This window comes from Dipodomys spectabilis, unplaced genomic scaffold (genome assembly GCF_019054845.1).
Source record: "Dipodomys spectabilis isolate Male_0828 unplaced genomic scaffold, ASM1905484v1 ptg000258l, whole genome shotgun sequence".
Classification (NCBI taxonomy): Eukaryota; Metazoa; Chordata; class Mammalia; order Rodentia; family Heteromyidae; genus Dipodomys; species Dipodomys spectabilis.
In genome coordinates this window covers 2,564,850-2,577,780 of record NW_024870935.1, presented here as the reverse complement: position 1 = coordinate 2,577,780, position 12,931 = coordinate 2,564,850, and the positions used below count along the sequence as shown (strand labels likewise).

Here is a 12,931-nt window from a genome sequence, read left to right as displayed (position 1 = left end):
TTATAAAAAAATAATCTCATCTTGCAATAAAATAAGAGTTATGGGGACTTTCTTCCATGTAATATGATATTCACTTGAGTGGTAAATGGGACAAGTCATTTTGCATACTACCCTCTCATATGGATTTATTTTTTAAGGATAATAATGTGACTAGGTTCATGAGAATGCTCAGTTCTGTTTTCTCAATTACTAAACAGATTTTACAAACTCCATGTGAAATTGGTCTTTTCTGGCCACATGAGAATAAGCCAGCCGTAGTCCCCCTCTCAGGAAATGTACATGGACTCCGTATTTTTGTGTGTGTGTTCTGACTGTGGCAATCTAAGAATGGTTTTAGCCATAGAAGATACACAGACTATAGAAGATATTGTCAGGCAAGGCTGTAATTATTTGCCACCAAGAATTAGTTCAAAGAGGAAATAATTGGTATTTCTTCATTTAGAAGATGAACTACCATGCATTAAAAATGCGCATACGGAGCTGGGAAGGTGGCTCAGTGGTAGAGCACTTGCCTTGCATGCATGAGGCCCTGGGTTCGATTCCTCAGCACCACATAAGCTGGGGGGGGGGGGGAGGGGGGAGAAGCCAGAAGTGGCGCTGTGGCTCAAGTGGTAGAGTGCTAGCCTTCAGGTGAAGAGCTGAGGGACAGCGCCCAGGCCCAGAGTTCAGGCCCACGACCAGACCCCCCCCCAAAAAAAATAAAATAAAATAAATGCACATATGCCAATCACACAGTTGAGTGTTCACAATGGAGTGACCACTCATTCCTACCCCTGGCTGCTTGTGAAGTTACTCACAGGCTGTGAAAATGCCAGTGCTGGAGATCACCCTCTTAAGAGACTAATTTCATTGCTCTAGGATGGGACTAAATATTGGAATTCAACTAAGTCTAAAGGGCAGAAAGAAGAGCTACTTCCCCAAAATGCAGTAGAGTTACTTGGACTTTTCTTTCCTTAGAATAAGTCATTACTTTGGTAACAGATCTTAAGCAAGAAAGTGCCTTTTGTTCAAGGTACACTGGAAATTCAAAACAGCTTGTCCACAAAATTTACATCTATTAAGATTGCAGAGCTCCAGTGGCTCACACCTGTCTTAGCTACTCAGGAGGCTGAGATCTGAGGATCACAGTTCAAAGCCAGCCCAGGCAGGAAAGTCCATGAGACTCTCATCTCCAGTAAACCATCAGAAAACTAGAAGTGGTGCTGTGGCTCACGTGGTAGAAGGCTTGCCTTGAGCCGAAGAGCTGAGGGACAGCGTCCAGGCCCAGAGTTCAAGCCCATGGCCAACAAAAAACAAAAAGAGTACCCTGCTTGTCCTAATAAGACCGGTTTACATATCAGATCCTAGGACACAAGACAATTGCAAGTGTCACATAGGCAGAGCCTTAAAAGTCATTAAAGCATACAACTAGAAAGTTTTTATTCTTTTTAAATTTTCTTTCAGCATGTATAATTATATTAAGGACAAAAATCTCCCTGTATTTGTAATTTGTCTGTAGCCATTCTCTCCAAACTGCTAATCTACTCAGTGTGTCAGATAGACCAAAGGAGGTCAGAGAAAAGAACTTGATAACATGGTTCTAGTTTTATTGCATTTGCATTGTCTTCTGTTATGAAAAATGACACTAAATTTCCAGGTTTTATTATTTTCATTACCTGTCTTAGGTTAAATTATATTCCAAGATATAATTATATTCCAAGATAGATCCTTGGCTTCATGACAAAATGCTCAGTAAATAAACGAGCAGATGTCATTGCCGAATTTGGGGAAATAGTGCCTTATGGAATCTGTTCGCTGAAGGACGTGTGTGTATCAGAGACCATTGTGTAAGCCACAATCATAGGTGAAAAAAAAATGTGTAGCACACAGTGTTAATATCAGAACAACTCCTGTCTAGCTAGGGAGACAAACAATGCCTGCACAACTAGAAAAAGGCAACTCCCAAATAACAATGCGTTGTCTTGCATCTGAACATGACTCATGTCTGTCTGTCAGCATCTCTACGTTGACATTGCAGTCCCATCTACCAGTGTGCTTCACTGTTACTTCTCCAGGCTCAGTGTCTGAGGAAAAAAAGAGGATGTTCTTCTAGAACAAAAACTATGTTCGAGAACTAAGACAACTTTTGTGGTTTTCTTTAGGAAAAAGAAAAGGTCACGCGTGTAAACATGCGCAGGTTTTCCCGTATTTGCAGGAGTGCCACAGATGGACAGCATCTGTGTGCTTTCAAGTGATGCGTGAACGAAAGATTGAGCTGTTGCAGCATTAGGGTCGTTTTCAGGTCACCAAGAGCACGTGTATGGAAACAAAGGTCCACTCCGTTTCATGCGAGTATCTACACATAATCAGTCAAACGTATCAAGTTCAAACACATTCACGTTTCATAGAAAATTCATATAGCCAAATTGTCTTCTCCATAGTAATGGGAAATAATTTTTTGTTTGTAATCAGATGTAAGGAAGCATGGAGTTAATTGATTCAGGTCACTGATTAAATTTCAAAGCCTCTATTACTTACAGTACCTTTTTATCTCTATATAACCTAAATTTGCACACACAGGAATTACAAATATTTCAGATAGTATTTTGTGTTCATTCTCCCATTTGTGGTACTGACAGACTTTTCCTGTGAGCACCACTTGGATTTATTATAGTTTCAAGTTTACTATGAAGAAAGACCACCAACTCATGCGTTACAAATGTATTTGGAGAGTACAAAATAATTCTGGAACAATGTGAAAAAATGAACAAACAAACAGATCCCAATGGAATTTCAAATAATTCTAACTTTATCTAAGTTTAAGTATATTTTAATCCATCTTGTTGGATTTATAGGCAAATGGAATATTTGTACATTAGAACAAAGCTTCCACATCATTAGTCATCTTGCAAATTTATAATAAGGCAAGGAAGCTTTAAATCATTATGAAATCATAGTACCAATGGAATACGTAGGGGACATACTGTTTTACTACTTTTGTTTTGAATAGCATATCCTTCCTTCCTTCCCAAGCTCAAAATGCTAGTGCACAAATTGTAAAACATGGCTCCTGTAGAACCATCTTGCTCCTTCTCATATTGTCAGCCACAGTTTCTCTCTTCTTTTTTTTTTTTTTTTTTGGGGAGGGGGTCCGGTCGTGGGGCCTGAACTCTGGGCCTGGGCACTGTCCCTCAGCTCTTCAGCTCAAGACTAGTGCTCTAACTTTTCTTTTTTTAAAATATATAATCAGCTGTATAATCATCAATAGTGTCAAAGCCAATCGACTGAAAAGTTTATGATAAATACAAACACTTGGTGATTCTGTATTGGTTGTATATGCGCAAACAAAATAAACTTCTATTTTGTCTAGGAAACACTCTTCTCTTGGGGAGAGGGAAAATGATATTTATGAAACAGCACTGTGGTTTCTTGTTAATTTGGCATCGTTTTATATTTGTTTTCAGCTCTCAGGTGGTATATTGCTCTTCCTGGTAATTGTATAAACAAATTAAAAAGTAATGCATTTTATAGATAAGAAATAAGTATCAGAGATTCCATGAGAATCCCTTAAAATTCCAAACCAATCAGTTAGTGCCAAAATTGCTTTAATTTATTTGGAAATTAGAGACAGTCATTGCCATTTAATAGATGAAAATTATTAAGCTCGACAAAACTCCATTTATATAGACATATTAGTTAAATATAGTGCAAAAATTTCAAAGCAACCACAAATCATTTTTAAAATCTTTTGCGTCATTAACATAATAGAATTAATAACTAGTTCTTGGTTTTGCTTGGATGTAAGACAGCACTGGGATTCTGCAAGAATTATAAACCAATTATGTTGTGTAACTGTTACACAACTGAAAACTGGGTAAACTTCAAAGCTTACCACCATCTAGGCACACTTGTCCTCCGCAGTACAAATGGTGTGAGTGTGTGAAGTGTTTCTTTCCATGTAAGCCCTGAACCTGGGATGCAGTTCACATTCTCTAGCATGGCTACAAGGTCATCCTGTAGGAAGCTAACTCTTGCACGCTGAGGTGTCTGGAGAACTCTGTTCCACAACGTGACTATAACTTAATGAGAAATCCTGAATCACAGTTACCCAGAAAAGCTAACTGCTCTGCTACTCAGAAACTTGACCAGAAATAGTGTTTATTTTAAACTGCTACTTTTAGAATAACTGGTGATTACAAGGATACATAAAGCTTTAAGCATTTAGAGCAACTTTATTATAGATTGGGAAACTCTTTTGGTAGTTCATTAAAATGTTAAAAACAGAACTATTTTATTTCACAGCAATTTCATCAGAAAAAAATTGAAACTCTTGTATAATATGTCTGTAGCAGATTAGGCCAGTTAGCCTTAAACTAGAATCACAAAGAAGAAAGAGTAATTTTATTGTAACTCTCAGCATCAAATTCATAGCAATAAAATAGACCTTATAACATAAATATTTATATGTATAATGTAATTCTAGCTCACTAATGTTATGTTAGCCAGGTGCCTAGCGACTTAGGCCTGTAATTCTAGTCACTGGGGAGACTGAGAGTTGGAGGATCAGAGTTAGAATCCAGCCTGATCAAAAATGTCCTCTATCCAAAATTATCAGCATATGTGGAAGCTAGAGCTAGCCTACAAACCAATAAGTAAATATGTCTGGTGGTATGCAAGTGTATGCAAATGTATTAACTGCAATATAGTGGAGTCAAGGGAGACCTCAAGAAAGGCAAAATGAGCAAATAATGCTCCAGGAAGCAGGTACTTGAAATGGGCAGGATGGGGTCGAGGGCAGAGGGTTAGATGAAGAAGAGGAGCAAATGCAGATAGGAATGTATATTCTACACGATTAAGAAGAGTGAGGGAAGGCGTGGGGAGGAGAGGGATGGTGAGACTGTTCAAGGGAGGGCATTGATCAACATAAATTGTGTTCACACACTGCTTTGTTAAGTGGCAACTCCTCCGTACAACTTAAAGATAGTACCCACGTTAAAAAGGCTGGACTGAAGGCTTGCACAAGCAGTAGAGCTCCAGCAAGAAATGAGAGTGAGCCTGTGGCCCCAAGTTCAAGTCCTGGGACCAGAAAAAAACACATATGGGACAATGACTAAGCATGAGAGATCACACACCCTGTAGTTACCAATATGAGGTTTACAAACAGGGAAACAATATCTGTGGTGCGAGGAATCAGAAGAGAGGCCACCAAGGTAAAGTAAGGAGAAAGTCATCTCACTGTACCTGCAATGCTGAGCAGATTTTAGAATCTAAATCCTATCTTCATTTATTGGAACAATTTTGTAGTGAGTGAGTGGAAGATAAGACAGCTGGAGTCCGAAGGGAATTTGGAGTGACCTAGTGACCAAGATGACAGATGATGGCTTTCTATGAACAGATCCATGAGCCATGGAGAAAATCAGGGTTGGCCATGGTCAGAACAGCAGATTATCAGCTTGGATGCTGTCTGTCCTCAGGACTCCTCAGACCGTCTCCAGCCACTGCTTTCACTTCTGCTGGCCATGACAGACTTGGCCATTAAGGTGCACAACCCAAGTTTCCCTTCAAAAGTAAGCTGAGTAGCTTAGCTTAGCAACTGAATGGCACCCTTCCATACAAGCTTTTGGCAACAGATAACTTCCCAGAGGCAGGTATCTTCTCATTGCGTCCTGATCCACACTGTGAATAACGTCCGTCAAATTTACAGAAATGATATTCCCTTTCCCCCCTTTGCTGGTACTGCAACTTGAACTCCCTGTTTCGCACTCTTGATCAGCTTCTTGCTCATGGCCAGCATGCCACCATGACTCATGTCTCCATCACAGTTTCATGCTGGTTCATTGGAGATGGGATCTCCAGGACTTTTATGTCCAGGCTGGCTTTGAATTATGATCCACCGTATATCAACTTGGTGAGTAGCTAGGATTACAGGCATGAGCCACTGGCCCTGGGTCCGAAATGATTTTCTTATAATGAACAACATAGACACTCTAGAAACAGAGACATCTCCTCAACTTGCTCATCTTACACATGTTAGGAGAAGGGTCTGACAAGTTGGAAAATAAATTTAATGAGAAAATTAAGAAATTCATCTTCTGCAGGCTCCTCACATTAAGAATTAAAAAGGCATGGGGAGACTACTTTGTCTGATGAAGTAGATGATGTTTGAGCAATGTGACAGTCTGAGTAAGTTAAGGTCTCATGTAGTAACAAAACACCAGTCAGCACGTCTAATAGGAATGCTCAAAATGTTCCAGTTCATCTGCATGCAATATAGAGATTACTATTGAAAGTAAACTTGCAAAGAACCACAGTACTAAGATTTTGTGTGTGGAGATTTGGGCAAAGTGAATGCAAGTTTACTAAAAGTCACTAAGTAGTAGTGGTCACTAAGGAAGGCTAAGAATTTGAGTTTGAAGTTATTATTATCTATAAGTAGTTGTACAAAGGAGTTTCAGTTCACCATCAGATTATGAGTGCAATGGATCTAGACCAGTGTCACCTCTTTCATCGTCCCCCCATCTCTCCCAACCTCCCATCCATTCATCTTCCTTTTCACATATATCCATTAAACATGAGTACACTCACCATCCTGTCTCTTTCCATTCGTCTAGACCTTGTCTCTTGACCCTACCCCATCTTCCTGATGCTAAAAGTTCCATATTCCTGGTATTCATTTTGAGTTACAGCAAAGGAATCAAGTGAGTCTTACCACCTTCTGTCCTTAACAACTGCCCCGAGCCTAGTTGCTGCTTGACCAAAGAGGGGAAGGGCAGCCGTGTGTGGATTAACTGGAGATAACAGGAAAAGATGAACAGATTGTTCTTTATTCCTTTTTAAGGAGAAGACAAATTTCTGAGAAAGTGGTAGTTTTTATTATTGATTTAAAAATTATTATTGAATTAAAAAACAATTATTGAGCATCTATTACATGCTAAGCATTTCTCTAAAACCGCAAGTTTTATCTGTGGAAATAAATAGCATCTCTGTTCTCATGGATCTTGGTTTCTAGCTGAAAAGAGAAAAAATGAGAAGTAAAAGTGAGAAACCAGTAAAGCATGTAGTAAAAATGACTGATGTCAGTAACTAAGTACTGAGGAAACATATCACACACAGATGCTGAGAGAGAGGTGAGCGTGGCGCTGAATGATCTGAAGGTCTTACGGTCAAGGCATTATGTAAGCAAAGACACAGGAAGACGTTACTTCAAGGATCTTTTGCAAGTTCACGGAGAAATGCATTGCCAATGGAAGAGAATATTAAATAAGACTTTCCCTGGGGGGAAAGCATCTAACATTACTTTTTTTTCTGCCCTAAATATATACAGTATGGCATATGTCATTTGTCTTGGCCACTTCATGGAAATATACGTAAATATATTGTAGAACTCACTGGGTATTTCTCTTCCTGCACAGACTTTGGGTATACAAGTGAACTTGACTTCATGACAGGATATCAATTACTACAAGGATTTAAAAACATCACTTGTTTTGTTTTGTTTTGCTTTCCTCCAGTGTTGTGCTATTTGCTGTTCATGGGGTTTTCTTTACCAATGAGTGGAGATTACATCAGTGCTGCTAATTTACCATTTACGTGGTACTTTATGCAGTTACCCAGTGAGTTTTCTAATGGCATAAAATTACAACTATTTGTGCTTTTACATTACAATACTATAGGGATTAATATGATTTGGAGTTGTCTTTTTTATACTAAGTCTCTAATATGTAACTTTAAAATAAGCTTATTTCTTTTTTAATGACATTTATTCAGTAGGGTGTGGGACAAATGAAAAATATGGATACCTGCAGAGTGACCTGTGTAAGGAAGGCAACAAGGCCATCATCATGCCCACAGCCGATACCCAAAGAGGGCTTTACATTTTCACATCTCTTTCTATTTGTCTTCATCTGTTTTTTTAAAAAGTTTTTCATTGATTGAATGGGAAAAAAACCAAACAGCCTTTTAATGTAGGAGACCGGAGTGTACTGTGCTCAGACCTTCAGCATCCCTTGACCTGAGATGATAGATATGTGCCCAACACCTGGCCACATGTGACTACATGATTCTCAGAAAGAGACTCTGTCTCTTCATTTAGCCCACAAGCCAGATGCGAGAACAGAAATCACAATGTAAATACTCTTATAAAATATAGAAAATACAGAACACCAATCAATGCTAGGACATTAGTTTTTCTTTTTCCTTTAGTGCTTCAGTGTCCTATAATTTTAGAGACTAAACAAGCGATTTTTCGGACGGAAGTGATGGAAAGCATATCATCCTTTGCGCTCTACATGTTGTATGATAGATACAGCACTCTGTAATATCTCTGTTGGGCGAACACACAGCTGATTTTGAGGTGATTATACTGTTTCATACCTTAACATTCAGTAGAGTTGGCTCAGTTTTGCTTTCACTTCTCTGTGAGTTTTTGTCAGAAAGCTGAAGGACAACGTTGAGCAAATTCCCTCCGTAGAGGGTAAGATCTCTGTTTTTATTTATTTATTTTTCTAAATGGGTTGATACACAGTAGTTAAGTTCCTGGGTAATGAGTGGGTTGAAAATTAAAGTATACTTTATCATGTAGATACACTATTTTGAAAATGTGTTTTCTAAATATAATTCTGATTCAGGTTCTAAATGATATCATTTAATTTGCCCTTAAATTCATAATACACTTGAATACTAAATGATTTCTAAGCATTTCTTTCTAGATCTTTTCAATAACACAGTGACATTTAATAATGTTGGTGGTGGTGGAGAGTGGACATCTCAAACCATTCTCAGAATTCTAAATTACCAGAGTCTCATTATTATTCAGATCCTTGGAAGAACATCTACTGAACATTTATGCAATACTCCATTTGGATCTAAGTTGTCTTTTCTAGAATTTGTCTTTTGAATATAGAATCAAGTGATTATAAATAATAAAACTGGCCCAGAAAAAAATAAAAAATAAAACTGATCTAGAACAGCTAGGCTTTACTGAATGACACTTAACTTGTGCCTTTCCAAAATACTTCTGCCAAATTGGTCACAGATTGAAAAAAATTTATAATTGAAGCAGTTAAGAAGTTTATCTGCTATGGCTATCTACAATGTAAGTGCTTTAAGCATTCAGGATCTCAACTTGGATGCATTCTCTAAATGTGAAGTAGTATTCAGATAGATAGGAAAAGAAGAAGAAATGTGACTGGGGATAGCCAGTAACTCTAGTGCCTGCTTAGCATCTGCAAGGCTCAGTATTCAGTGTTCCATCACCAGCATTTGCACACACACAAAATCCTCTGCATGTGTAATACTTTTTAAATTTATAAGTATGTGCTTAATGTTTGCTAGGATACTATGTCACCCACATTATACAGAGTAGGAAAGCAGTATTATAGGCAATATTTAAATTCCTTGCTTTAAGGCCACAGATAAACATCAGTAACATAACAGAATAAATATGCTGGCAGAGTGATAGAGTTATGCATCCATAATGATAAGCAAACGTGGTACAGTGTATACATATGAATGGATGAGAATGCATATGTACAAATATGCAACTTATAATCACTGGCTGTGTTTGATCTATCACTAATTATCCTCCATGTTCTTCAGTATCAAATCATCAGTCTCCTCTTATAAGTGTAGTAACTTGACTACATTATCTATAAAGCATTTACACCTAAAGTATCTTCAAAAGACTAGTGAGTTGTAGCAGAAATAATGGGTGCAACTGTGACAAAGTCCCAAAAGACTTGGAAATACTTGGCATGAAACAGTTTTTCAAATGTATAGAAGGGACTTTTGACATTAAAGTACATTTTTCTGGGAATCATTGATTTTGAAATGAGTTAACACATCTAAGATATCACAGAGACATTTCTGGAGCTAATTATTGGTGTAGCTGATTATTAAAATTAGAATCTAGTTTGTAGCTGGGCACATGTCTGTTATCCCAGCACTCAGAAAGCAGAAGCAAGAGAGGGTAGTGAGTTTAAGGCCAGCCTGAGCTACACAGAGGCCCCAGGACTCAGGGGCTGGAAGGTAGCTCAGGGGAGAGAGCTGTGCAAGACCCTAGTTTCATTCCAATGTAGGTTTTCAAGTTTCTACATACTGTCCACTTACTTTGTCTACAGAACAGGCAGCTCGACAACTGAATTCTGGGAGATTCCGGGGTCATACATCTGTTTTTTTTCTTTTTCTTTTCAGATGTTTTAGGTATAACTATTTTGAATGTAGACATCTAAAACAATTGTATGTTGAGCAAATTTTGTTTCTCTGGATAAAATGAAGTGAAGCATTTAGAAAGACAGGGAGTAACAGTTACTGTAGAACTTAATTCTGTAAACAGTTACATTGGAAAAAATACAATATTTCCTTTATGTATATGGGTGGACACAGCATGAAAATGTTAGAATCTATACATAGTGTAATTATGGGATAAAAATAAACGTTAGTCTCAAAAAGGTTATCATCTGAGGCGTTTGTATCACTAATACCTAAGAAGAGAGAATATGTCTTTAATTCAACATTCTTCAAAAGTTAATACTAGTACTTATGAACGATGTAGGTTATCAAAAATTCAACCCAATGACTTTTGTCTATTTTTGAAAAAAGAATTTTCTATCACTGAAATGCATTATTATTATTCTAGGTTAGAAAGGTATATAAAATTTCAAATTTTATTTTAAAACTTCTACTTATCAATATATGCATGTGAATATATTTCACATATACATTCTTACAAATATATTTGATTGTTTAGCCACTACCTTTTCACTTATGATATAAGCATATTAAGATTCTTTATATTTTGTGCCCTTATGGCTTATAAAATGTACTTAATAATTTGCATATAAGTGAAAAGCTTAGGACTGTGAGATTGATTCCTTGTGTTTAGCTGAACAATAAGTTTGCAGAACTCAAAGTATGTCTAAGTATTGAATAGGGTGGAGAGTACACTTTTGGAAATCTGCCAAATATAGGCCCCTTTCTTCAAAGTCTATGAATATTTTTCAGCTTCCTTCCAAACAAAATGGTGTAGAAGCAGCTAGTGTATTGTTTAGGAAACTCCATTTGAGTAAATTCCTAGGTGATTCTTAACACGGCATTGTAAATGGCAAAGCTTGAGTGCTTTGCACTTCATTATTCCCTATCCAGAAGGCATTAGCTGCCACTAGGCCATTCCCATGCTTCATCCCCGTTTCCTCCTGTCTTCTCCCTTTGAGTGGACGCGGCCTAAGGAGGGGAGAAGAGCTCAGTGTCTGGAGTTTTGAAACCAAAAAGTCAGTTAAGCGTTTCTGTTTTTTGTTTTTTTTTTGGGGGGGGGGGGTTCTGCTACCGCTCTTCACCCCTCCGCAGGGTCCCGGGGACCAGTTTCACGGGGGGGGGGGGGGGCTGTCACTCCTTTCCAGCGCCGGCCCCGCGCCCTCCCCGCAGCTTCCCTCCCCTCGGCCTGTCCTACCCAGGCCCAGGTGGGAAGGCCGGGTCCCCCCCCCCCTCAGGCCGCCCTCTAAGACTTGCATTTCACAAAGATGCCGAAGAAGACCTCCCAAAGCGTGCCGTGCTGCCACAGGACACAGACCCTTCTCCCACAGGGCGACCCAACGAGAACGGATCTGCGCCGCCGCCTCAGGGGTGTCGGGGTGGGCGTGGGACCTTCCCAGGTCGCCCCAGAGGAGGGGCGCGCGAGCACACACACAGGTACACTCACACATGCACACACTCACGCACTCACACACTCACGCTCACACGCGCTCACACGCGCGCACACTCACACGCCCCTCCGCGGGCCGCCCGGCCCTCCCTTGCCAGGAGCTCGCACCAGCCAGGCCCAGCCGCCGTCCCTGGGGCTCCTGGTCTTCTTTGGGGAGAGGCGGGGGGGGGGGGGACGCACGTGTCCCCGGTGGGTGCTGTGCGTGTGTAAGCGCGTGTGTAAGCGCGTGTGTAAGCGCGTGTGGCCCGGCCGCTGCAGGGTCTCCGGGCTGACCTCGGCCTGGGCGCCGCAGCGAGGCCGCCCCGCGCCCCGCAGACTCGCGTCCACGCGGGCCCCGGCCGCGGCGCGGGCTCCGAGCCCCCCTGCAGAAGCCCGGGCCCGGCGTCGCGGTGGGCGGAAGCCCCGGCCGCGGCCTCTGTCCGTGGTGCTGAACCGCGGCGCGGGCCCAGCCGGGCCCGGGGCGCTCCGGCGTGGGGCCGGGAGGCGCCGCCCCGCGGCACCCGGGGGCTCGGGGCCCCCGCGCCGTTCCTCCCCCCGCGGCCCCCACCCCACCCGGCGCCTTCCGCACGGCCTCGCGGGGAGGCCGCGGCCGCAGCCCCGACCCAGAGCGGGGCGAAGCGGGGAACGGCTCGGCCTCGGGGGCCCGAACCGCGGACCCCGAGCGGGGGCCGCGCCCGCCGCCGCGCGACCTACCCCGGGTAGAGGGTCAGCAGGAGCAGCGCCCACGCCGTCATTCTCCGCGCGAGTCCCGGCGTCGGGGGCGGGCGGGCGGAGCGGCCCGCGCCCCGCGCGCCCGGCGGGCTCCCGGCCATCCCCGGGCCGCGCTCCGCGCGCCTCCGACTCGGCGCCCCCCGCCGCCCGCCCGCCCGCCCGGTCCCGGCGCCGCCGCCGCGGCCTCGGGAACTGATTCCGGGGCAGAGCGAAGCCGGAGCCGCCGACGCCGGCCGACCGCGTCCGAGCGCCGGCGGGGCGGAGGGGACCGAGGCGAGGCAGGGGGAGGCGCGGGGAGGACGCTCCGCACACCGGGGAGGGAGGGCGGGGGGAGAGCGCCGCGCACCGGGGAGGGAGGGCGGGGAGGACGCTCCGCACACCGGGGAGGGAGGGCGGGGGGAGAGCGCCGCGCACCGGGGAGGGAGGGCGGGGAGGACGCTCCGCACACCGGGGAGGGAGGGGGAGCGGGGAGGACGCTCCGCACACCGGGGAGGGAGGGCGGGGGGAGAGCGCCGCGCACCGGGGAGGGAGGGCGGGGGGGGG

At 42.9% G+C, this 12,931-nt stretch overlaps 1 protein-coding gene across 2 annotated transcripts in view; it reads right to left on the bottom strand.

Moving 5' to 3' along the window:
- Positions 1–12,406, bottom strand: part of Gabrg2 (gamma-aminobutyric acid type A receptor subunit gamma2) — a 70,939-nt gene extending 58,533 nt beyond the window's left edge. The window contains exon 1 of one of the 2 annotated variants that reach the window (XM_042699564.1): positions 12,371–12,406. The gene's annotated coding sequence lies outside the window, so the exon portion shown is untranslated. Of the gene's footprint in view, positions 1–1,867; positions 1,882–12,370 lie in introns of those variants that run through there. The other variant, XM_042699565.1, reaches the window with a different exon arrangement.
- Positions 12,407–12,931: the final 525 nt, after the last annotated feature.